Below are 25,981 nucleotides of genomic sequence, written 5' to 3' on the forward strand. Positions count from 1 at the left end.
CATTATTAGAACATCAACAACACATTTTTCCAACCGTATTACTGAGGCAAACAAACACCAAGCAAAAGTCTAAGTTGAAGAATGACTTTCTTCAACTTAAACAAAACAAATACAGATTAATCGCTTAACAGGTTAATTGAAACATTTTCGCCTGGAGCCATAAAACCACATCCTCCCCCTTCTTTCTCATTAATACATTTTTTCTCCCAAGTTTGCCTTTTTTCTGGTGATATAAAAAGGACTTTAAAGGTATTTGTGCTTTAACTATGGACCTGCTATTGTTTGTAAAATCCTTCACTGGTTCTCAATCCAGACTTGTTCAGATTCTGACCCAAAAACCCATATTGCTGTGATTTTTAACAGCATGTTTCTGACTAATTTGCAAAGTAAAGGAAAATGTTTAATATTTGCCTCTCTATCAGGAATCCTGAACAGAGTTTGAATGGCTTTGTGTCTTTTGAAAGGCTCTCTTCCTTTGGGCCAGCTGCACTGATAGAGCAGTATTGGTGCAGAAGGGTATTTTTCCATGATGTGATCTAGCAGAAAAACCTCAGAACAAAGGACCACTTAAGGAGGGGGTGAGACTTTACAAGGAAAAATAAAAAATTTACTGAGACTAAAATGCTGTGTCATTCGGGGGGATTGGAGAATCTTAAGCGCCTGTGAAGTCAGTCGACTGTGTTAGATGGTTAAATGGTCTCTTTTTGCTCCTTTTGGTGATAATGCACTGCAAGTCTCAAGCAGAGCAGACACCACCCACTCATATTACAACTTTATTCAGAGCACTTTTAAAGGACCCTCTTAATCTTTACATTCATCTGAGGGGAACAGATCTGATGGTTACTTTTTGTGCACAGATAGCTGAAATGGGTCATTTAAATTAATTTAGTTTGTCGAGATGAAATATTATTTTAATGTCACTATTCATAATCCTTATTATTATTGTTGCATCATTTATGATTTATCATTGTTATCATTTCATTGACACACTTATTGAAACTGGTGAGGTTATATTAAAGTCTGTATTTCAGGTGTTAGCATAAGCACATAATCTTTCATTGCAGGTGCAAATGTAATCATGTTATACACATATTGCATAATTAAAGGGTTGAAGCTCGGTTAAGTTAATTAATGGTTTGAAGCTACGGGCAGCGCGATGTCTGGACGATCAATGGAGCAAAGTTCAGCTATTGAAAGGTTGCCTACATGTTTATAGTATAATTTACTACATATTGCCTGTGTGCATTTAGCAGGCTGCTATGGATGTTTGCCTGGTCACAGATGATGTAGAGGGGGGGGGGTCGTGCACTTGGATTAACGACACATAGCCTGTCTGGGTAAACTGACTGCAAGTGTTGTTTAAGTCTGGACAAGTAGAATAACAGGATGCATCTGGAGGAACTGAAAGAGGAACTGTTCTGTTTCAGTGACGCGAGGTACTGGTCATCATAAGTATAAATATTACACCCACCTATTGTAAGGGGAAGATGGAGCTTGATGTTTTGCAGAGCCTATCTTCACCACATATATGTGTTTTAATAAAATAATTTGTGTTGACCCACTATGGACTTTCAGTCGTATGTCTCTTCCTCAAAATTCGAATCGCGACAAGTTCTACAAGTTTCAATCAGTTCCATGAAAAACATGAAAAGCTCCATCAGACCCTCCTACCAAACCTTCCTCTGTATTCCCATCCAAAGCACCAAGTAAGCAGGGCCCTGACCACATGCAGCTCCGTTTGCTTACTTATATTTTCCTGTAATATTTTTAACTGCAGTCACTGAAATGATTTGATAGAGATTGCTCTGCTTGAACTGTAATGTTTTAATCCTTGTTTGTTTGAGGATTCTTACCAGGAACAGACTCTTCACAGGCCGGGTCCTATGACTGTGAAAGCCACGGTGGCTGGAAGCAAGTGGCTGTTAAATGGGTCAGTCTAGCTTTTCTGTCATACTCCGCAAGCAGGCAGGACTCAAACACACTGAGAATGCAGTTCGGTGAATTTCTTTACAGTAAAAAACTATTTACAGTGTGTCTTCATGCCTGTTCAATCATCCAGGTGAGGAAATCCCAAAGAGTTGATTCAGTTCATCTGGACGTAACTCGGTGGACCAACACATCAAATTCACCAGGGAAGATGGGAAAAGTGTTGATGTTGATGTTAAGGTTTGACTCTCATCATCCACTGGAGCACAAACTGGGTGTCATCAGGACGCTACAACACAGAGCGAACACCATCCCCACTGACACAGCGGCCAGGGAGGCAGAAGAACAGCACGTCAAGAAGTCCCTGAGTAAATGTGGTTATCCCAGCTGGACTTTTGTCAAAGCGGGAAAGGCTTCTAAAGAAAGCTCCAGCCGATCCAGGAGAGAAGGACAACCGCTGCCCAAGTGAAAACCTGTAGTGATCCCTTATGTGTCAGGAGTAATAATAATAATAATAATGGATTGTTGCAGCAGCTACAGTTGTAGTACAGCTGCCCTGGGGCAGACTGACAGAAGCGAGGCTGCCATATCGCACCATCGGCCCCTCTGGCCAAGAGTATTGCAACGGCTGAGACGCATTTTCTCTAAACTGCGTCTCTGTAGCTTTTAAATCCCAAAACACGCTGCACCAAAACTTGGTCCACCCCAAGGATCGGGTCCCCCGACACAAACAGAGTAACATAGTGTACGCTGTTAAGTGCCAGGAGGATTGGCAGGATTTATACATCGGGGAAACTAAACAACCTTTGGCGAAACGGATGGTGCAACACAGAAAAGCTAACTCATCAGGTCTCAGGACTCTGCAGTCTATTTACACCTACAGGCCAGTGTCCTCAACTGACTGGTTTTTACAGTGTCTTTCAAAAAAGGGAAAACATCCACAGTCTCTATGTACAGCATCCAGGCCAATGTTCCTATAGATTCCACTCCATCTTTAACTGGATAGTAAAACAGACTTCTGTCTCCAACTCACACACTCAAATCCTCTTTAAAGAAAACTGAGCAGACTCGTGGGCAGAAGAGACAACGGTGAGAGGCGCACGCATGGACACAGGTGAGCAGACGGGAATGGAGGTGAGTATCTACCACTACTGGTTTAACACTCAAGCATCAACTGAAGGAATGTCCTCAGTATGTGAACACACACGCACGCACGCAGATCTTTGGCCTGTGTGTAGATTTACTGGAACGCGTCCAAAGTTGATGTGAGCTCACTTAATGAATGTGAATATGAATGACTAGCCAATTTAGCTTCCACTTGGCTGAAGCTAAAGCTTAGCTGAAAGCCTACCAGCCATTTGGCTGCTCTCCGGGTTTTAAAGGTAGAAAGATAGAAGCCTGGCAGTGCTACTGTTAAAAGCTTATTTATTTTGTCATTTATATTTCAGATTTTTACTGTAGAAATAATTTGAATATGGGAGTATTAAACAACGAGTTAACTATAAACACAGAGCTACAAACAGAAAACTTTACTGCTCAAAGTTCTGCAGAGTCACATGAAGAAATGTTCACTATTATTCAAAAACTACAGTTCAGAAATAAACTTGGATCACAGCAAGAAATATATCTCATATCACCTTCAACATCAGATTACTATTTTTCATGTTGTTGTAATGTCAAAGCTGAGCAAATCAGGGAAAATATCAAAGCAGAGCTTGTTCTGTAGTGAAAGCAAATGTAGAAGATGAAAGTGCTCATGAAGATGAGGTTGTGCTGGATCCTTGAGTGCAAGGCAGAATTTGCACTCAAGGACCTGGGGTTTGTGTCCCACGTGAACTCATTTTTTGCTAGACTGAGTAGACTTGTTTTTTATACGGTGGCTCCAAGAAGTCAAATGCACTGCAAAGAAGGAAAGCAAATAGCAAAATGCTGCAAAAGCTCACAAAACGCAACTGAAGAGTTTTTGGGAAGATAATAATGTAAAGAGAGAGCTGTGACATGCTAACAGCAAACAGCTAATAATAAACAGAGCGTTCTCACTCCCGAGGCGTAACATGTCGACGTTTTGTCACGTCCCGCGGCGTTCCTGAGGAACGCGAAAGGAGACCTTCGGCGTTCTTATGGTACGCGGCGGGTTATGGCTGGAATCCAGTGCAATGACGCTCCCGCGGTAGTAGACGTTCCAGCCCTGTATTCCAGCCCTAAACCTAACCTTATCCCTAGCCCTGACCATAACCTTATTCCTGACCTTAACCAGGACTTTAATGATGTTAAATAGCGTGTTTCTAAGCGATTTGAAGAAAAAGAGCGAACATGTGTAGGTTCAGTCCAGACGGTTCTCATATTTCCTCTTTTTCCGAGGTCGTCATTTAGGAACGTGGTGGGTAGCCGAAAACGTAATATGGTGACGATTTGTCACCTAGCGTAAAATGTTACGCTTTGGGAGTGAGAACGGGTTGTAATAAACATGTATCTACAGTTTATGTAAGTCATGCAATTAACTCTTCAATAGTGAGGGTTGATTTTCAGCTGAGCAGGGAGTCTCTGCTGCTGAATCTGCTTAAGCAGATATGGACAGGGTGTAACAACCGAGGTCCTGGTTTTTCTTTACTGGCTGGCAAGTGGAGCGTCCAACAGAGTTGTGTCGGGGATGCATCATTACTCTACAGAGTCACAGAGGATGTGGTAGCCTTTCACCATCAGGTCAGCCACCTACCTCAGACCCCTGAGGACCGAGATGTCATGGCTCATGGGTTTACAGGGCTGGTCCAATCATCCCCATCCCTATCAAGCCTCTTAGCGGCCCTGATATTCTATGCTACAGGAACAGCAAACTGTTCCCCTCTATTACATTGCAAGTGGTTTGTGACCATCAGGGCTGCTTCATCAGCACGTATGTGGGGCTAGCCTGGGTCTATTCATAACTCCAGGGTGCTCCACCACAGCCCACTGTACAGACAGTCCTGTTACCTTCATCTTGGCCATTTTATCCTCACAGATGGAAGGTGCCCATGCCTCCAACATCCATTCCCCCTCATCACTCCTGTCAAGAGACCAGATTAAGGTGGGAGCCCAACGTTTTAACAGCCATCATTCCAGGGCACGCTCCATTATTGAGCAGGCGTTTGGAATAATGATGACCAGGGTCCAGGCCATATTCCTACAAGGTGCTGGAGGCGCACCATGCCTTTTTCCTTTATGTAAACCATTATATAGTGGCGTTGTTTTTAAACAAAAAAAAAATGAAGGCAACTTTAATATATCTGCATAGTGTTATCATTCAAGCATGGTTACATATTATGTTAACATCATTCTGTATGCAGCACTTTCTGTTAGGCCTGGTTAAAACAGTCTGTTCCTACTGGGACACTCAGGTTGGAGTTTTTATAGTTTAAATATTCATGTTTTTCCTGCTGTGTTGTTCTTTGTTAAATTTACACATTTTCATAATTCATGTGTTCAACAGATTCTTTATGTTGTACGTGGTTAAAATAGGTTATGTAAATAAAATAGATTTACGTTACAATTTAGTTTATTTTATGTTTTTTAAATTTATGTACATTTCAGTTTCCACAACAGTCTGTCCATTCTCTCCTCTCCTCCATTTGTCTCTGTGCCCTTATGTCCTCGCTGAGTCCGGTAGTTCATCCTCTCTGTTCCTCTTTTTTTCCTGGTCTGTTGCTCTGGCTGGCCCTCATCCTCCTCCTCTTCCTCATGCTCCTCTGAGTTACCCACTGCTGAACTTGGCCCGCAGTGTCTTCACGGATGGAGCTCTGCTGTTTCTGCCACTGCCACCATTGTAGGAAAAAAAATTAAATGAATAACACATAAAATTGAACAGATTTGACCTGAACAAGTTGCCAGTCTGTTGATGGGCTTTTGCTGTATTTTTAAGCCGTTACATTTGTAGTTTGTAACAGTGCATTCCTCCAGTCTGTCATCCTTAAGTTGTACTTTACTATACGTAACTTTTTACGTATCGTTTTTGTTTTATTCCAGTTAGTTTTGAAATCATTATTAGTTGTTTTTGAGGAGTCAGAAATCAAAAGATCCAAGAGATGCTTGAAAGAAGCAAAGGTTTCATCGGTGATGTGAGAAAGAAGAAGATGCCAGGTAATGTGCTTTTAACTGAACTTTGCTATTTTATTTTGCCTCCATGGAGTTTGCAGGTGACGGTCATTAGGACAGAAATCTCCCCAGACCTGCTGCTGTTTTACCTGGGGGGTACTTATGTTGCTTTGTAAAGGCTGAAGTCAGGGAACACAAGCCTCCTGGGTAAACAACACCCAGTGGAAATCTGTGACATGATTGGGTGCAATTTTGTATCTGTGGCTGTTTTTAGGCATCCTTGGCTGTATAGCTGCAGAGTTACACACCAATATACTTCCTTTTGATATATTTGTACAGCAGCGATGCAGGCACTTGTATTTATTTTCAAAATGTGTTACTTTAAACATGCTAGCTTATGTCTCAATCGCAGCAGTGTTTAATGAGGGGGAAAAGAAGGAAGAGTTGTATACTAATGCTCTGTGACTCTAACACATTCATCATATCTGTTTTGTAATATCTCCAGTTTGGCGCATGTATCCCCATCTCCTACTCGCATCATTTCCTGTCATTTCTCTGCAGACTACAAACTCATAAAGACACAGATTCCTTCAGAGATCATTTTATCTGAAGCTCTTATTTAGTTGAGAACCATGCGAACAATTAACCTGGAACACTGATTCATTTCCTCTGGAAGCTTTTTTTTTAAATTGACATTGGCTACAAACTGCACATCTGAATGTCGTGTTGCCATTCATCATTTCATCTCCACCACATCTTATTAGAAGGGCTTGGCACCTTTGTCAAGACACGGTCTGCACGAATGACACCCCTTTCTCTCTGCGGAGATTGAAAACTCTCCATAAAAGAATTTAATCACACTATCACTTCCTGCCTGGATCTCATGAAAATAAAAAGAGACACTCCTCTGTCCTCTAGGCCTGCTTCTCCCTCAGGGTGTCACGAGTGTTAAGAGGCCTCAGTGTTGGGGATGAAAACATAAAATTAGGTATTAAATGGCTTAAAATTAGATTTTTTTTTTTTTTACTCCCTGTCATTTTCATCAGTCTGAAAAGAAAATCACTGCTCATTGAAGGGACAGTTTTACTAGAGTAAACTGATTTAACCATTTTAAAGGAGAGGTACATGCAGATGTTGTCACAGTCGCAGAAGCAGACTGCGTGTAGTGAGGAGGAGGAGCCAAGTGCAGACACGCAAAATCAAAACTTGATTCGAACAGAAAACGAGCCGTTTATTAAGGCTGAACATGACAAAAACAAAAGCGTGAAATCAATTCAAAGATAAACAATAAGCTAAACAGGAGAGAACTAGAAAGAAAACATTAAATATCCTAAATATCAAAAACCCGGCGAGGAGAAAATCAACATGAAAAACCTTAAAAATGACTACTAGGCATGGATACATATAGACCTGGAAACATGGCATGACATAGTAGACCACAGACAAAAAATGAACCTGACGCCACAAGGGGAGCAAAACTAAACACACTGAACATGGAACAGGAGACTTTCAAAATATAACAGGAAACATGGAGAGCTTCACAGAGGAGTGGAGTAAAGGGAGCAAGGGAACATGAGGGAGAGAGAGACGTGACGGTCTGGGGAAATGTAGCAAAACATAATAGACGGAGAAACATGGAACGACACATGAGGAGGGGAACACAGGCAAAGAAAAGGGAAACTGTCAGGCTCCTGGGTCGGTGACCCAGTGTTTCGATTTTTGTCTTATTATTATTTATCTTGTTTCCCGGTCGGTTGTGTCACTCCTCTCTCTCTCTGCTCCATGTTCCCTTTGTTCAGTGTCAAGTCGGCGTCTCTGTGTTATTCTTCCTGTTTTACGTTGACGGTCCCTTGTCTTATGTCAGTGTGTCTAGTTTTTGCTTCACCCTGGTCTCGTCATGTTGATTGCTCACAGCTGCGCTCACCTCATGTGTCTCATTCCCTCGTTTCCCTCAGTGTATTTTAGCCCTGTGTTTCTCTCAGTCAGTGTCGTGTCGTACCCTCTTCATTCTTCTTTCTCTCCGTGCTCCCTGTGATCCTTTTCTTTAGTCTCTCGTTTCCATGTTTCCTCGTGTCTAGCTTTACTTTCCAGTTTCTAGTTTAGGTTTATTTGTGTTTTGCACTGCAACAGAGCAGCCTTTTTAAGTTTATTCCTCTATCTGAGTGTCTGGCGTTTGGTTCCTACATCCTGCCTGCCACACAGCTGTATCATGACAGAAACGAGACACAAGGACTCACACACATAAACACTGACACACAGAGGGTGGCACAGAGGGCAAAGACACAAGGGGAGCCTAAATGTAGAAAAGCTAACATAGAATACACTCAGGATTGCCAAATGAATCTTAAATAATAAACCATAATACAAAATTACATCAAGAAGAAACTCAAAATGCTGGGTCAAACCACCCAGCACCGTGACAGATGTAAGAACAACGGGCCATTTCACATTTTCCTGTGTCGTCCTGCATAGACTGGGAAAACAATCAGCAGCCAAACAGTGAGCAGATCTTTTATCGATAAGAATAGATATAGCATTAAGCTAGTAATAAAGCCCTAGTACTTTTCATATTTGTTGTAGCACACTGTATAAAATGGGGATGACAGGGGACTTATTACACTTTTAGAATGGTTAAAATGGTGAGTCATTATAGCAAAGTCAAATAATAATAATGAAGTCAGCATATGCATGAAATCCATCCATCAGACTGCTCTAAATGGGCTGCTTCAGACAATTTCTTGTAACTCCTGGGTTTGTGATGTCAGTGAAAAAGGACCTTCTGTCATTTGGAGCACACAGGTCTGTGTAACAGAGACACCCACCAGCAGGTGGATGTGGTCTTGTTTGTGAGGGGCAGCCAATCATTGGGGACCGCTGGTATAGGGGATACTGACTACAGAGATCAGCTGAACAAAGCACGCTGCATGTCTGAAGAATATAGAGAGCAAAATGAGACATGTTACAATCAGCAAGACTTGACACCAGCATTTCAGATAAACTCACCTACCTATAATGGGAGCCAAAGGGGCGTCTGACTCGTGTTTGTAACCAGAAAAGTTGCCCCTCTGCTGGCCATTTGAAAGAATGCAAGTTTAAGGCACTTGGGCCTCGGATTACGCAGAACACCCGATACCATCATGGTGTATTTCAACGACAGCTGTGACATTATTCTACCATTAAAACGCACCATTTGACTGATACACTAGTAATGTGTAATTTAGTTATTTCCAAATAGAGCAATAAAACAACGTGGACCTTGAGGGTTGTGCCAGTTATTTGAGAAAAAATGTTAGGAGCTTAGAAAGAAATGAGTGCAAGATAAAGGGGGATAAAAGCCAGAGAGGAAAGGGACATTTTTTGCCATCAGCCCAAGACTAAAGTGTCTTATCCGTCTCTTCATGTGGGATATTTTTACTTTCCCCCTTAATCCCTTACTCTTTAATGAGGAGGATTGGATTCAAGGTTTTTTTTTTACCTTTTTTGGAGGTGACAGACGAAGGAAAACCACTTGTTCAGAAAGTCCAACCATATTACCACACTTGTTAGTCATACGCAGACACACGCACGTAAGGCCGTGCAGTCATGCACATACACACACAAGGATATAGCATTGATATAAATGCACACTACTGCTGCTGAAATGTATTCTGTGTCCAGCAATGTGAATACATGCATAAGTAATATATCTCCGGCTGTGGATATATGTCAGTCGTCTCTATTAGTATTCAAATGTCCTGGCTTTATTTTTATGTATGCACATCTGTGTGTGTGTGTGTGTGTGTGTGTGTCTTTGATCAAGGCAAGCAGAGTTAGTCCTAAGCTTACTCCTGTCTGTCATTGAGGCTAATCACAGGCTTAATGGAGCAAGAGGGGATATGTTTGATTTTATATATAGAACGAGACACGCACACATTTACCACTCTCTCTCTCTCACACACACGCGCGCGCACGCGCACGCACACACACACACAGGCATTTATTACATTATGGATTACAAGTTCTCTTGTTTTAGATAGAGCGGGGCTCAAAGAAAACAACAGGACTCTCTTTAATCTGTACAGTGCAAATCAGTAATCTGCAGCATGAGATTAAAATGTAATCAGCCAACAGCGCCAGTGGAGTGTACGCTTATATATTTCATGTGAAACGATGAAAAAAAGAATTCACGTCCACAGAGTCTGTTGTAATAAGTCAGAGTGAAAGGGGAGAAAATAAATGTGAGAGAGCACTGGTGGGTAGGTACACATGTAACAGAGTTAAAGCAGTAACACAAAAGTGTTTTTCTGCAAGCGTAGCTTTATGACAGTGAACCTATGACGCGTACTCTGATTAAAGCTTTCTGAGCTGAGGAAACACTCATGAATATTTCCCTGCATGTTAGCTAAACTTTCTGTGGAGTATTTGATTTGATTCCTAAAATGAAGAACAATGTGAAGTGGCGTTCTATGAAGCCATTTCTAATATAAACTCTGGACAGTTTAGGTAGGCTCAGGGATTATTTACACAGTTGTCCTTTCTTCACATGTACAGCTCAGGAAATAGTCTGCTTCAAATGAATTCACACTGTGGGTAATACTTCATGTGGTTTAGCTGATGGACCAGCTTGGATAGGTCATGCAGGATGCTAGCAGTGAATGCACAAGAATATGAGCACACTCCAATATCACACTAGTATTTTTAGTCAGTGTTACTGGCAGCAGTCTAGTGCAAAGTCTAGTGTCCAGTCTAACTGCACTGGACATTCAAACATGCAGCCCTGAGGCCTAAAGGTCTGAAGTTGCAGTGCATGAGGTCCATGGAAGTTGACATTAAGGGAATAAACACTTAGGACCTGCTGTAGTGCCTTGTCTTTATTTCCTATCATTCACACAAAGTTTGTTCACATTCTAGAACATTCTACACAACATCGTTCTCACTTTTTGTCAGACTTCTGGAAAATTTCTTTGCATGTTCACCAAATGAGTCATTGCCACCTCCACGTGAATCTGGGTCCTAATGTGCAGTACGCCTGACCGGTGTCGCATGGCACCAATATGCATGAGCCTTTGGACTCGAATAAGCCCCCTGTGGGCCTATTCAAGTTGTTTGGAAGTTGTAAAACTTACAAAGATTGAAAAGAAGAAGAAGAAAATTTGTCAGAATAATGTGTGCAGGACTGAGACACTGTGTAAAGCACAGTGCAGTAGAAAGATAAAAGAAGTGGTGCAGATGATTTTCAGGTACTGAACAAAACAGAGAGTGTGGGCTGAGGATTAGAGTATAATTTCAGGGACACTGTGTTCTCATAGTAGTAAGTTAGACTGTCTGTGGGTGGTGATAGATTTTATTAGAATTCACAGAGAAAACAGTAATATATGATCATATAAGATGAGATAAGTATTTATTACTACCAGTTGGGGAAATTCACAAGCATAAACATAAGCCTTGATTCTTCCGTGGGTGTGCACAGATTGGCTGCCCCTCGTTTCACAGAAAGATTTTAGATGATACCATGATACTATGACCAATGTGGAATCACACTATTAAAGAGTTTAAAAAATAAATCTACCTGTCTGCCAGAGTGGTCTCAAATTGACCTTGTCACTACATTAACCGTATGGAAGAAAGACTTCTCTCTCATTATTACACAATTGGAATTACAGCAGAATTAGGAGGACTGTGCAGGACGGCTGTTTGTCCAACCTTTGTCCGTTACAAGACCTAAAAAAAGAGTTAAGAAAACTTGCATTCATACTCTTGATGTCTCCAAACACAGTAATCCAATCATCCATCTCTATCACCATTGCACACGCACAAATGTAAACTAGTAAAACTAACCTAAAAGTAGCTAACCCCGTATCAGGTTTCCTCTGAGACCTTCTGGGTGACAGGAGGCTTGTTGGAAGTGGAAACTCAAGTCTTGGATCAAAAATCACTGTTGCCATGCGTCGCCTGGAACATAGGTCACCTTTGCAGTAGTTGCAGATGGTCAGAAGGACAATTAGGTGATATATTGATGGCACGTGTGTCTCTTCATCTTTTCTGCTAGAATCCAACTCCAGGAAAGACCCTTCACAGGCCTGGTCGCCATTGGTTAGTGCAACACCACAGGAAGCCTTTCTTCTGGCTTTTCTCTCGCATATCACAAATCCAATGATTTCACCAACATGGAAGTTTCTCTTATTCTTGTTTTGTGTTTGGAACACCAGACATGAAATGCTTAAATGTTTGTCTTTCTTCCTCTGTCAGCCCATCCTGACTGTTATTATTATTATTATCATCTCAATCATCTCTCCATTCAGAAAAGCATCATTTGTGATAAAACAGCAAATGTAAAACTCACAAAGATTAAAAAGAAGAAGAAGGAACTTGGCCATAATAATGTGTACAGGACTGAGACACTGTGTAAAGCACATTGCAGTAGGAAGATTAAACAGAAGTACAGATGATTTTCAGGTACTGAAAGAAAAAAAGTGTGGGTTGAGGATTAGAGTATAATTTCAGGCACACAGTCTTCACATAGTAGTAAGTTTGACTGTCTGTGGGTGGTGGAGTTTATTAGAATTCACAGGGGAAACAAAATAACTGTCGACTACTTCCTCATCTGTTCTATCATCATCATTTTTATTGTTCTTCCTTCAATTCTCTTATTTCTTCTCTCCACACCTTACACTTAATGCTAATGTTTTAACAAGAACACTCAGTATCTTTGGTAAAGACACTGAAAATGTTTGATTTCCACTTGTAGAAACATAATATCAAAAATGTGCCTCTGTGGAGCTATTGCGTGCATGTTAGGTTAAATATTCCTGTCTAAGTGAATGTAATTTATTAGCTCACAGACATATCTGAGAGCTAATAAACATGGCTATTAGCTCTCAGATATGTCTGTGTGTAGGTGTTTGCATTAACACCCTTTTCTCTAAAATTCTGATTTACAAGAACTTTCAGGAGAAAGAAATTCTGATGGTTAATGTTTTTTCTCTGCTGGCTAAAGATGATCATTATATTTTGTACATCTCAGCAAACATACCCAGTTGAGCATGGGGTACGTTTCCTCTATATACAGGCATACTGTGTGCACACTCTACTCATATTCTGTGTGTAGTGTGTTTGCAGTTTATAGGTCAGTTTCCCTATTTTGACCTCAGTGCTTGTTTGGAAAACCTCTCAGCTATGAGGGAGAACCCCTGCTCAGTGTAGCAACACATGACTGGGGTACAACTTTGCCAGTCAGCCAGTCATGGTAGCTACTTTTTTTTTCATTTTTAGAGTGGGGTGGTGAGGCTGTCTGTGGAGTGTAACTGATCAACATTTTCTTTGTGGAGTCTTAAACAGGAGTTTAACCCTCATCCAAATGAAAAGACTGATTAAAAATGATCTATAAGCAAGACGCAGGCTCACCAAGTCTGTTTCGACTTGTGTTTAAAGTGCGGAGTTCAAACTATATACCAGTTTTTAATCCTAACAGTGCATTTATATGAATCAAACTGTCAAAAAAATCCACATAAGTCCTAAACCATAAAAAATATGCTGAAGTCTAAAAAGTAACCATTCTTATGTTGTCTATGTTGTGGATAGATCTTACTGTAAATAACACAGAAGCTTTTTAGATATTTTATGATGCGATAATGATACTGTTAATGTATGTAAGATAGTTGTAACCCACATTAAATTAGGGTACCACTTTAAGGAGTGATAAATGTGCTCTTCTGACCCTGTCTGTTGACAGGTCAGGTTTTTTTGTATGCTGAATTGTTCCTGAGGTGGATTCCTCCGGTGAAAAAGATGGCGAGCCTTCCCACCTGGACTTAGAAAAACTGAGATTTGCTTCTTTTCCACTTGATGATCTCCTACACCTTGCGGTGTGGTATGACCACTGGTGGTGGTCAGAGGGCCCGGTGGCGCCAGTGTTCGGCAGCCTCGCCTCTGTCAGTGCGCCCCAGGGTGGCTGTGGCTACAATGTAGCTTGCCATCACCAGTGTGTGAATGTGTGTGTGAATGTGTGTGTGTGAATGTGTGGATGACTGGATATGTAAAGCGCTTTGGGGTCCTTAGGGACTAGTAAAGCGCCATATAAATACAGGCCATTTACCATGACTGTATCACTCACACTTTCACACACAGCTGGTTATACATAAGACCACTGACTGACATTCTCTCACCCCTATTTTCTTTCCCACCCTGGGAAGTTTTTGGACTTTACCCCTTGGACATTTTTTACTTGGGACTTTGAATAATAAGCTGTTGTGTAGAACATTCTCCACATGTGAAAGGAGTTGGATTTGTGTAATCTATTTCTATAAAAGTTAAGGAGTCAGGTTAGTAGGGTGCACCCGAGCATTGAAAACCAACATTGAAAACCAAAAGTAACACTTGGCCAAGTCATTATCTTAGTAGTTTATAATTGTAGAAAGGAAACTTACAAAAAATGAAAGAAAAGTGAAACACATAAAGTGCCTTTAACCTGTGCTTGTCAACCTTATGGTTTATTTCACTAAAGTCGGCTGGTTCTTTTTAGATACATTCTTGTCTCTGTGTCTCATTTAAACACACCCCTGTGCTCCTATAGTCGAACCTATTGGCCCATTGATATATTCTTTTCAACAATTCCCCTTACTGTGTTACATAGTACATATAAAAGCAAGACTGTTCTGTATCATATTTAGTGTTACACATATTTTAGGTCATCTAAAAAGCAGCAGTAGGTCAACAGAAGACCCACGCCTTTCTCCCTGGCTACAATCTTCTGCTCCGGTTAGCCGTTCTGCAAAGAGCCTTGGTCAGATTCTAGATTTAGTGGAACAGGAGACATTGAACAGAGAATATCGCTACCTTCCTTTCCTGGCTGGGAAACCGTGCGGGTAAGAAACCTACATAGAGGCTTAAAATAGGATGAGCCCTATTGGCTCATCCTATTGAGCCAATAGGGTGGAGATCAACCCAGAAAGGTGTGCACATACCTAACCCATGGGTCATGAGAGCTCCATGTAGACTGATTTGCTGAGGTTAAGGAGTATGAGATTTCTTCGGACTCCTGATTTGTCTGCTCAGTTTCTCTTGCTTTGGAGATGGAGATCCCTAAAGCCTTTCAAAACACCTCAAACCTGTTATGTAAACCAGCGGCCCCCAACCTTTCTTGCGCCACGGACCAGTTTATGTCCGGCAATATTTTCAAGGACTGTCCTTTAAGGTGTCGTGGATAAATAAAACTAAATAAAACCAGTACCGGTACCAAAAAAGAAGAAGATTTATGCATAACACACGGGAAAAGACCCAGGGAAACCAAGTTAATGATAAAAACGGTTTTAAAAAATAACGCTAAAAGTCGATTAAAAACCCTGAAAACCATACATTTCACACCTGAGTCTCAACTCTCGCGGCCCAGTACCAAACGTCTCACGGACTGGTACCGGTCTGTGGCCTGGGGGTTGGGGACCGCTGATGTAAACTGTGCACTCAATCAGAAACTATGTCAACAGGAATGTCATGACAACAAATAGCACGACGTTTAGGAAGGGGAATAAAATTAGTTGCCTCAGACAATAAGTCTATAAGAGTGAGTATTACCATGTTATTACCTGACATGGGTACACTGTGAGTCTAGGACAGTCTAGGACTATGTGAAACCAGGGTCTGCTGGTGATAGAGACGCTGAAAACTCGTAAACCAGATGCTCTTTTTCAATAGTTTTTTGTCACAAGGCCCAAAGTCCACCAATCTTGGCAAGAATCAAATCTGGTAGCTGTCTGGATTTAGGTTCTGTCCACACAGTAAATAACTTTAATGAAGTGAAGGCAGAAATTGGAGGAATCTGTATAGCTAACTAAATGGCTAGCAAGTTGCTGTCTGCCACATCTTAGTTTTGGTCAGAGTCAGGCCACATAAGATAAATGTGCACCAGAGCAGCTTGCTTAGAGCACTGCTATAAAACCCCAACATCTGAGGCATCCACTTCCACAGTGAATTGAAGGCAGGTGAACAGGTGCAGATGTATATTCCTCCAATGAACACTGAAACATACCTGCAGCTTCTGAAGACCAAACAAAGGGAACAGAGATTGAAGTGACTTTTGTTAAAATGTCTAAAACCTTTCTGTAGTCTGTGATAACCCTAATATAAAAACTGACAAATCAAGCACTAAAACTCTTTGCTGTGGACTGAGCGGGCCAGTTTATTACTTCTTTGACTTTTCCAGTGTTGATCTCACCTCCTCTCCAATACGTAGCCAAAGAATGAAACAGATGAAGCATGAAATTCCCATTTCTCTGCCTTTACACGGAGCTTGTTTTCCAGGAGTCTCTGTAACACCTTTCTTACATGCTGCTTGTGCTTGTCAAGGTCCTTGGAAAAGATAGGCATATCATCTAAATACACACAAACAAACAGATTCAAATAGTCTCTCAAAACATCATTTATCATGGGTTGGAAAGCTGCTGGAGCATTTGTGAGGTGTGTTAATGGTCGTCTCCCACTCATCGCCCTCCTTAATTTAAAGTGGATAATAAAAGCATTTTTACCGATTTTTACACTGATGCCGTCGGGGATAGCTGGAGTAAAAGGTGGGGTCATATTGACCAAGCATGGCACCTTGATTAGCTAGAGCATTCTGGACTTCCACTCAAAGTCCACTCAAAACTATCATCCTGGATAGCATTAAAGGGCTGTGCAATATGTAATGTATTGGATGACAAAATTAAACCATTAATTGTTTCTTATTATACCCTATCGTTTGTTTTCTGTTGTCACAAAATACACTTTTTACAGCTATAGATTTTCATCGTTGGGATGGTCACCACGAGGATGCAGGCACAGAGAATCCCAGCATGGCCAGTGAAGATGAGGCAGAACCAGGTAGCTCCAAACAGAAGGACCAGTCCAAACAAATCGAGGACCAGAATGGGCATGGTTTAGTTATGAAAAGTCTGACACAGACCAGAAAACTGTTCTTTGCAAATGATGCTGCAAACCGGTCCCCACCTCAGACTCAAACGTGACAAACCTCTACCACCGACACAAGAATCACATGAAATAGTGTGGAAAGAATTTATGGATGAAGCAAAAACAGCCGTCAAGTGCTCAAAATAAAACTCAAACATTAGAACAGGCTTTTCCCCGCAGCACGCTGTGTAAAAATACTCACAAAGAAAATGGTTTCATGCATTGGTCAAAACACTCGACTCCAGGTACACGATGCCCAGCTGGAAACATTTCACACAAGTCGAGTTGCAGAGATTCACAGAGTTTACAGAAAAAGCACTATTTTGTGATATATGTCGTTATGGGGATGAGAAATGTCATATCAGGATATGAGAGTCTGGTCATATTGCACAGCCCTATTAAAAACACATTTTTATAAAAAGTAGACTCGGCTTAATTAACATGGGGTGTGCCATTCATCATATAGCTCTTAATGGTAAAATAGAAATAAAACAGATGAACAGTCTACTAATAATGTCAAGGATACGCCCAGTTTGCCTTATTTGGTCCATCCGCTGTGGTCACACTGCCCAGGGGGTGATAAATCAAACCTTAATGGTAGAAGGGGGGTACTGCCATTGTTTTGTAATAGTTTGTGAATAGCTAGGAAATGTAAAAATATCTCCTGCTGATATGTTTGCTGGGTTCGGTGTTGCTCTGCTATTAACACATTGCTCTCTTCTAAACTGAATCTTAAGAGCAGGAAAGGCTGTAAGTAATACTCATTATTTCTTTGAGTCCACTGACCGTATATCCATGCACATACTGTTGACGTTTCAAAGATTCAGTAGAATAATGGGGTGTTTACGTCCGTTCCGACTATTAGAGTTCCAAACTTTGAAAACCATTTGTGTGGCAAGTGTCTGCTCTGATGCATGAATCACCTCCCATAATGCTGACATGCTGTGTACTATGCAGAGAAACATATCAGACAAAGCGTTTTACACAACAGCCCACGTGCTGGCCGCGGTGGGTGCAGATACATTAGAACATTTGGTTGTATGTCACAGTATTGTCCCTAATCTCCAGAGGCTAATTACACACTATTAGCATCCAATTAGCAAGTCACAGAAGTGACTGGTGCTTAACAAGGGAAAATCAGATTGGCAACTGTTCTTCCTATTGAAGGCTTTTGGGAATCAGTGTGCTAAAGAAGGCTGTTATGTGCTTAAAGCTTCACCAAAAGGAACTGCCTTAGTTTAAAATGGCTTGACAAAGGAAAAGTCTATAGATCAAAATTTTAGCCTTAATTACGAAGACAGCGTGTGTTGAGAATATAATGAGTTGATCACTTACTGAAAGGTCGGCGCCTTGATTCAGCATCAAAATATGACCTATGTTGACTATCATAGGTAGACCAAAAGAGCAAAGAATGAAGACATCTCACTCAATAGACTTGGTTAAAAGGCTTGTCTGTTTGAAACAAAGTCAATTTGACTTGACTTTGAAAATTAGGTCCAACATATTTGGAAAATGCCACAATGTTTGAATCTGTACACCACCAAAGAGGAATTTAAATCTAACAATCAAGATTTGACTGATTGAAGTTGTCAGCTTTAATTCAATAACAGACATTTTTATACATAAAACCCAATTTTCAGTCTCAGGAGTAACTGGGACATCATTTTAATTTTCAGTCCAGTTCTATGTAATTTGGCATAATTCAGCCTTTTCTCCATGATCCCCATTCTTAAAAATGGTCACTCCACCACTCAGGCCATTTCTGGTGAGGCTTCAGCAAACAGTAGATAAATTAGCTGAAGGTACAGTTCCTATAAGGTCTTTGCTGTTTTTTTGCCTGTTTCCTAAGCACATAACTTTGGAAACAGGAATTACTTTCAGTATTGTTCGTCTGCTGTCGACAGTGTTTTCAGTTGGGTGCCTTTTCATGTTTGAATGGTTCACAGGTCAATGTTAGGTAGCTTAGCACTTTTAATTCTTATTTATATTTTTATGTCTATTTGAGCGTTATATGACATTGTGTTTGCACTAAGTACCGCAGCAATTTCCTAATGTTGTAAACCTGCTCAACATTTGGCAATAAAACCCTTTCTGATTCTGATTCTGATTAACAACCAAAAATCAGACGATTCTCCTCTGAAAATGGTCATGTAGAACAACTGCACTGAAAATGAGTGAAAAAGCAGCCAATGTCCAAAGAAAAACTTTGAACGATCTTCAGCGAGCTCAGGTGCATTTTAAAAATGAAAAGGAAGTCTGGCTTCTTGGAAGACACATAAAGAAATGGCTCAAGACTTTTGGATGGCACTGTGTGATGCCAAGGCTCATTTTTATTTTAGCAAATAGATTTCTTATCTGCCAGCACAATTTCTTTATGGGAATACACCAAAGCATAAATGTATCTGAAGCCTGACTTTCTCATAAAAAAAACTGATTTTCTACTCGAAGAAAGATGGACGCTCATTGAACACACAGGAAAGACATTTTTTAGTTTCTGAATTGCTTTTTGTTCAGATGAGTTTTCCCAGTTTCTTGTCATTATCACAACTTTGTGACCTCATGCCCCAAAAGCTTGGCGAGAAATACTAGAACTTGTGCCTCCATAGCCGCTGCTGCCTAAATCCACAGCCTTAGGCTGCTTAGCCACATCACCTCTGCTTCCAAGGCATCATTTGCTTTGATCACCGCAACAGGTGAAGCCAGCTCAGCCAGGACAATTTTGGAAGTGGGTGCTTATTTTTCTTAAAAAGGAAAAGCCCTGACGGCTGACAGTTTTCGCCATTAGCAACGGATGGTTGTGATTGATCCACCCATGAGTTAGGGGCCCTGCACGCTTCCACAGCACCACTCTGAACTTGGGTTTAACAAGGAAAGATTATCACATGATCATATCATGATAGTGTTAAATGTGTTTGAATGACTGCCTTTGAAGTGAGCCAAGACTTGGCAAACATCTTTGTGCATTGACATGTAGCCTGAGGCATTTTTACTGGCATATTAAAACGTTTGCAAACTCTTTTCTACTTTCTAGCCAATTTTGCGATAAACTGCCATTTTCTTACTGGCCTCTCTTAAATCCCACATTCTTTTCACCACATAATTAGGGGAGCTGGCCTGCTAATATCGTCTAACAGCACTTCTAATCAGCATTAAAAAGTTGCCAGACTTGGTCATTGAATGTGCCACGAGGCTCACAAGGAGTGTACACATACACACTTTGAAGTCTGCAGGGTCAGCAACATAATCCTTCTTGTCACAATGCAACATATATTTTGCTCTCAAGTGGAAAGAGGATGAGTTTACAGTATGTATGATTTTGGACTGAATAAGAGCCGTCACTCCTCCAGGAAACTCAAAAGTAAATTACAGCCACATGCATGCTCTCCGAAATCTATCTCCCTCGGTTGAGACAGCCAATCTTTGAGGATTTACTATGCTCCTGGAAGATAGAGTTGTTAAGCTTTGCTGTCAGCCATCCAACAAACATGTACTAGCATGACACGGTGGCTACAAAAACAGCAATCTGCTCTCATCTGTCTCTCTGTGTTTTGGAGCAAAAGTGATTTTTCTGCCTCCGCAGGTTCATGCTTGTGCCTCCAAACCCAAGTGTACTGCCCCAAATCGATTGATATGAAATTTCCTTTGATTCCTTTTGGCCCAAGAGTGTCTTAATAAAAGAAATGAACAGACTGCACTTCCAAGTACAAATTTTTCTGTCTGCTAGACTCCCTTTTTATCCACCACGTTAAGGGTTTGAAGTAGTGCTTTTTGTATATTCGCTAATTTTAATTTAAAAATGAATGTCTGACATAGCTTCCTCATCTACAGCTGGGTTTATGTAAAGCCACACCCACCAAACAATAAGTCAGCAATAATGTTGCTGAGCCAATCCATTTACCTCTCCTTAGCTAACACAGGGGTGTAGGTGGGCTGGAGCCTATCCCAGTTGCATCCTGGACAGGTCACCAGTCTGTTGGATGGCCAACACAGAAGGACAGACAACCATTCACACCTATGGACAACTTAGAACCACTAATTAACCTAACCACACTGACTGCATGTTTTTAGACAGTGGGAGGAAACCAGAGTACCTGCAGAGAACCCACACAGAGGAAAACAAGCGGACTGCACAGAGATGGTGGATTCAAACCTTGGACCTTCTCACTGTGAGGCAAAAGTACAAAAGCTGCACCACCACGCTGCCAGAGTTACAGCTGACTATCACTTAATCAAGCAAATGGATACATTGCATTTCTGTGCTGGTAGTTGACAAAGTGCTTTTAAGATTGTACTGGTGAATGAGACGTGTAGTATAAAGTGCGGCTTGATTAGAAAAGCACTACACAAGAACAGCCTCTGCTCCGTAGGTCTGTGTTATGAGCTTTAATAAGTTCTCTGTCTTCCTCCTGTGTTGATATTATCTACCTTCAAACCCAGCTTTGCTTTTTATGCTAATCTGTGCGGGTTAGCTTCTTAGCTTCTAGAACATACATACAGCAAAGTGGACCTAAATGTATTTAGAGCCTAAATTGGTTTTTTGGATGAATTTTAAAAAGGCCAGATTTGGTCCACATGCAAATCAGTGTTTTGTTTAAATGAAAATAGTTTTTCATATAGTGTCATTTATATTTTTACAAAAGGGTAGTTTAGAAAATATAATTAGTGATAGCATATTTGTGGGTATTAGAGTTTGAGACAGAGATGGACTAGTTGCATAATTATGTGCAGAAAGTCACAAAAGTTGCATAAAAGAGCAAAATAAAAATAAAAAACTAGAAAGCTTATCGTCCTGGCTTTTATTTTCTCTCTGCGAACCTCTGCCACAAACATTTTAAAAAATGCACCAAATCCAGCTGCAAAGAGCAAATGTTTTGCTTCATTTCACTATGCTGACATCACTGTCACATCACCCAAGTCTAAAAAAGGAGGTCAATCGCTTTCTTTCACCCCCTTTCCTCCACCCTTTGCCTCAATCCCTAAATACACAAGTTATTAATTTTCTGTCTCCGTTCCTCTCTCCCTGTCTCCCTCTGTTCATTCCCAGAATACACACACTATTAATTAGACAGAGACCCAGGTGGTGACAGAGGAAACAGCACAGGGCCCCAGCATGCCCCTCGCTCCCAGAGCTCAATCCTCACCATGCAGCTCTCTTTGTGGCCCACAGCAAAGATCACGTGTGAAATCTCATCTTCTTGGATTGTTTTATTTTAATTTGCTCTTAATTGAATTGAAGTTCATGTCTCTTGGAGCTCCTCTGTGTCACCGTGGCAGCGGGTGGATGCATGAGCGGGTGTCTACACCAGGGACTTTAACAGAGAGATTGAAAGCTTCAATCGGAATCTAACCTTTTCTGCGTCATCTCTTTTTGTGTTTGATTTTGACAGAAACTTATTTCTCCTCCCTGCAACAGAAAAAGAAATGAGATTTAGGCACGCACTGTGCATCAGAAACTGTCATTTGTTTCCTGAATCTGAGACTCTAAACATTTCACCACCTACATCTTAGGTGGGGATGGAAGCTAAGCTTCCTAGCAGCTCTTAAAACTATCAAAATACAGACTCAGGTGCACTGTTTACAGCAGTAAACAGACTTTGCACTCCTTAAAAACACATGTAAAATTCATATTCAAGTGTCACTGACAGCCCCTAAATCCAAAACCCGCGTGTGTGTGTGTTTCAGTGTAGTTGGGATGAGTAAGTCTCCACACAAAGTCTCATCGAATGCATGTGAAGCTTTGAAAATCAAAGGCATGCTTGTCAAATCACTTTATGCCTCATCAATATCTCTTTTTTTTGGCAATTCCCCTCAATTTCATGAATCTGAAGTTTAACTAATGGGCAGAGTCTTTCTGCAGCATCCACACAGTGTTTTTTTTATCCTGGTCATGGAACATTGGACTTCTTCTTCCTCCTATTTTGGATAATCAAGGGTCTATGAGCCTCTGAGGCTACATTTAATTTGCTGAAGACATCTGTACAGTGTCCTGTGGGGTGTGCTCGTGAAGTTTGGGTTGTCTGGCCTGTAATTATGGGCAGTTCTAGCCCTCTACAGCTGTACTGAAAACTTGTTTTGTATTGTCAGAAAGAAGTTAAGGGAGTGGGTGTTTAACTCCAGCAGGGCTGCCCCTGTATGAGATTAAGATTCTGTTCCTAATTTTGATTCACAGTATTTCCAGGCAAAGCAAAAACGTTGAGGGTCTTATGGTCTCTGGATTTCACCTCCAGATATGGCACAAGAAATTGGCACGTCTAGCTCTAAGACCTCTAAAACCTCCTGTGTTGTACCAGTGCCAAAGACTTCACGCCCCAAGGACCTCAACAGCTACAGGCCGGTGGCTCTGACATCCCACCTGATGAAGACCCTGGAGCGGTTGGTCCTGGCTCAGCTTCGGCGCCTAACAAGCTCATCACTGGACCCACTTCAGTTTGCCTACCAGCCTGGCATTGGAGCGGATGATGCCGTCATTCACCTCCTACATCGTTCCCTCGCTCACCTGGAGACCGCTGGAAGCACTGTGAGAATCATGTTCTTTGATTTCTCCAGTGCCTTCAACACTATTCTTCCCTCGGTTCTGAAGGACAAGCTGGAGAACTCTGGAGTGGACCATCACCTCACTACCTGGATTTTGGACTACCTCACCGACCGACCACAGTATGTGAGGACTCAGGGCTGTGTGTCGGACAGGGTCGTCTGCAGTACGGGGGCCCCACAGGGAACGGTTCTGGCTCCGTTCCTCTTCACCATCTACACTGCAGACTTCTCCCACAATTCCACCCAATGCTTCCTGCAGAAGTTCTCTGATGACTCTGCAATAGTCGGCCTCATCACTGATGGGGACGACAAGGAGTACAGAGGACTGACTCAAGACTTTGTGGACTGGTGCCAGCTGAACTACCTCCAGATCAACGCCAGTAAAACCAAGGAGCTGGTGGTAGACTTCCGCAGGCACAAGCATTCTCCACTGCAACCACTGAACATCCAAGGTATGGACATTGAGGCTGTGGACAGCTACAGGTACCTTGGTGTTCATCTGAACAACAGACTGGACTGGACTCATAACTCAGACGCCCTCTACAGGAAAGGGCAGAGCAGGTTGTACCTGCTGCGGAGACTCAGGTCGTTTGGGGTGGAGGGCCCACTCCTGAAGACCTTCTATGACTCTGTGGTGGCTTCTGCTATCTTTTATGGTGTGGTCTGCTGGGGCGGCAGCATCTCTGCTGGGGACAGGAAGAGACTGAACAGGGTGATCCGAAGGGCCAGCTCTGTTCTAGGATGCCCTCTGGACCCAGTGGAGGTGGTGAGTGACAGGAGAATGGCGGCTAAGCTGTCATCCCTGTTGGACAACGTCTCCCACCCCATGCAGCAGACTGTGACAGCACTGAGCAGCTCCTTCAGTGGGAGACTGCGGCACCCACGGTGTGGGACGGAGAGATTTCGCAGGTCTTTCCTCCCCACTGCTGTCAGACTCCACAACAAAGACTTTAACTGAACAAACACACACATCCACACATGTGCAATAACACTAAGTGCAATAATCCTTTCTGGCATCGTTGTATTTTTACTCAGTTGTATATAGCATTCGTATTCTATTTTTATCTTATTGTATATTTTTATTCTATTTTATTCTACTGTATATAGTATATTATTTTATTCTATTCTGTACAGCTGTGTACTGTATTTATTCTTATTGTATTCTAATTTTTGCGTCATAACTTTTGCACTGTCCACTTCCTGCTGTGACAAAACAAATTTCCCACGTGTGGGACTAATAAAGGTTATCTTATCTTATCTTATCTTAAGACTACAGGTCTCAGCAGGAAAGAGGTGGAATTCCCTCTTTGGGGTGGGAATGAGTCATGTACACCATCATTTGGATGCTGTACCATTCACAGAAGCTGGAGAAATAAGACTCTCGTGAAGAGTGTCTGGGCTCTCTCTTAGAGGCACGATGAAGAGCTTTTTGTGGCTCAGAGTACAGCTTCTCTGATTAGGATGTCTGCTGGGTGAAGTGATTTGGGCATGGCCAACCAGAAGGAGATCCATACTCAGGACACACTTTTAAGATTATGCTTAATGGATGGATGGACAGATAATGTGACTTAGAGTCAATAACAGTGATAATTTTGACAGCAAATTTATTTACATTTAGTCACCAGGGCAGACGTGCACCATGGGCTGGACTCAAACCCAGGTCGCTGCTCTCCGGTAGCGTAACACCCGGTTACCTGTTCACCCACTGAACTAAACTGAAAACTTAAAGTTTAAAAGTTTGTGTTTTTACTAGTGAGAGTTGCTCCGCACATCGAGGCAGCTTGTTTTCCTTGACATGAGATGAGAATCATGTTCATATGTCTGATCTTGTCTTGGACCATTTCCTGGGTGAGGATCAAATATTACTGCACAGCCTGGAAGCGATCCAGTCAGAAACAATCTTGTCTTGTCTTACTAGACAACTTGATTAGTTCTGATTTGTGCATTCGGTCTTATTTAGCTTTATCATCTTGTTTCTATCAGAAAACAAAAAGACGTTGATGGAAATTATAATCAAAATCACTGGTCAATGAAAATAAATAAAGTCGTCTTACATGAGACTGTGGCAAACTGTCTACACTTGTTTTGTGGCAAAACATTATTTTCCTCACACTTCTGAGAGTCGTCCTAAAAGACTGTGACATTGAATAAGGGGATTCTGGGGTCTGTCATTCTCACCAGTGTGAGAATGACCAGTGTGTCAAGTTGTAATGTAATCGAATACAAAAAGGAAAAAAAAAAAAAACAATATTAATGTCTTGTTTTCTTCTTCAGCTATGTCACATCTTCTGCTCACTGAACCAAATGCTTTAAAAAGAATGATTTAAAAGTTTAAAAAATATTTCTGCTGCTGGAACTTTGTGCTTGAAATGTTTGCTTCATTAGTAGAAGAGAAACCTCAGGGATGCACATTTCAGAGAGACAGATGAAGGCTCTTTCTTCTACTGTTTCATGTCGATTTTGATGAGTAAACTATAAAAGCAGAAACGCCCCTACTGAAAACAGCCACCAACAAATAATACGAGTGGAATTT

The 25,981-nt window shown here is 41.5% G+C and overlaps 1 pseudogene; it reads left to right on the plus strand.

Annotated features, from left to right (window-relative positions):
* Window positions 1-3,030: 3,030 nt before the first annotated feature.
* Window positions 3,031-25,981, plus strand: part of LOC146717188 (uncharacterized) — an 87,219-nt pseudogene continuing 64,268 nt past the window's right edge.

This window comes from Copadichromis virginalis, linkage group LG2 (genome assembly GCF_057382275.1).
Source record: "Copadichromis virginalis isolate Kocher_CV1m ecotype Utaka linkage group LG2, C_Virginalis_male_GT1.1, whole genome shotgun sequence".
Classification (NCBI taxonomy): domain Eukaryota; kingdom Metazoa; phylum Chordata; class Actinopteri; order Cichliformes; family Cichlidae; genus Copadichromis; species Copadichromis virginalis.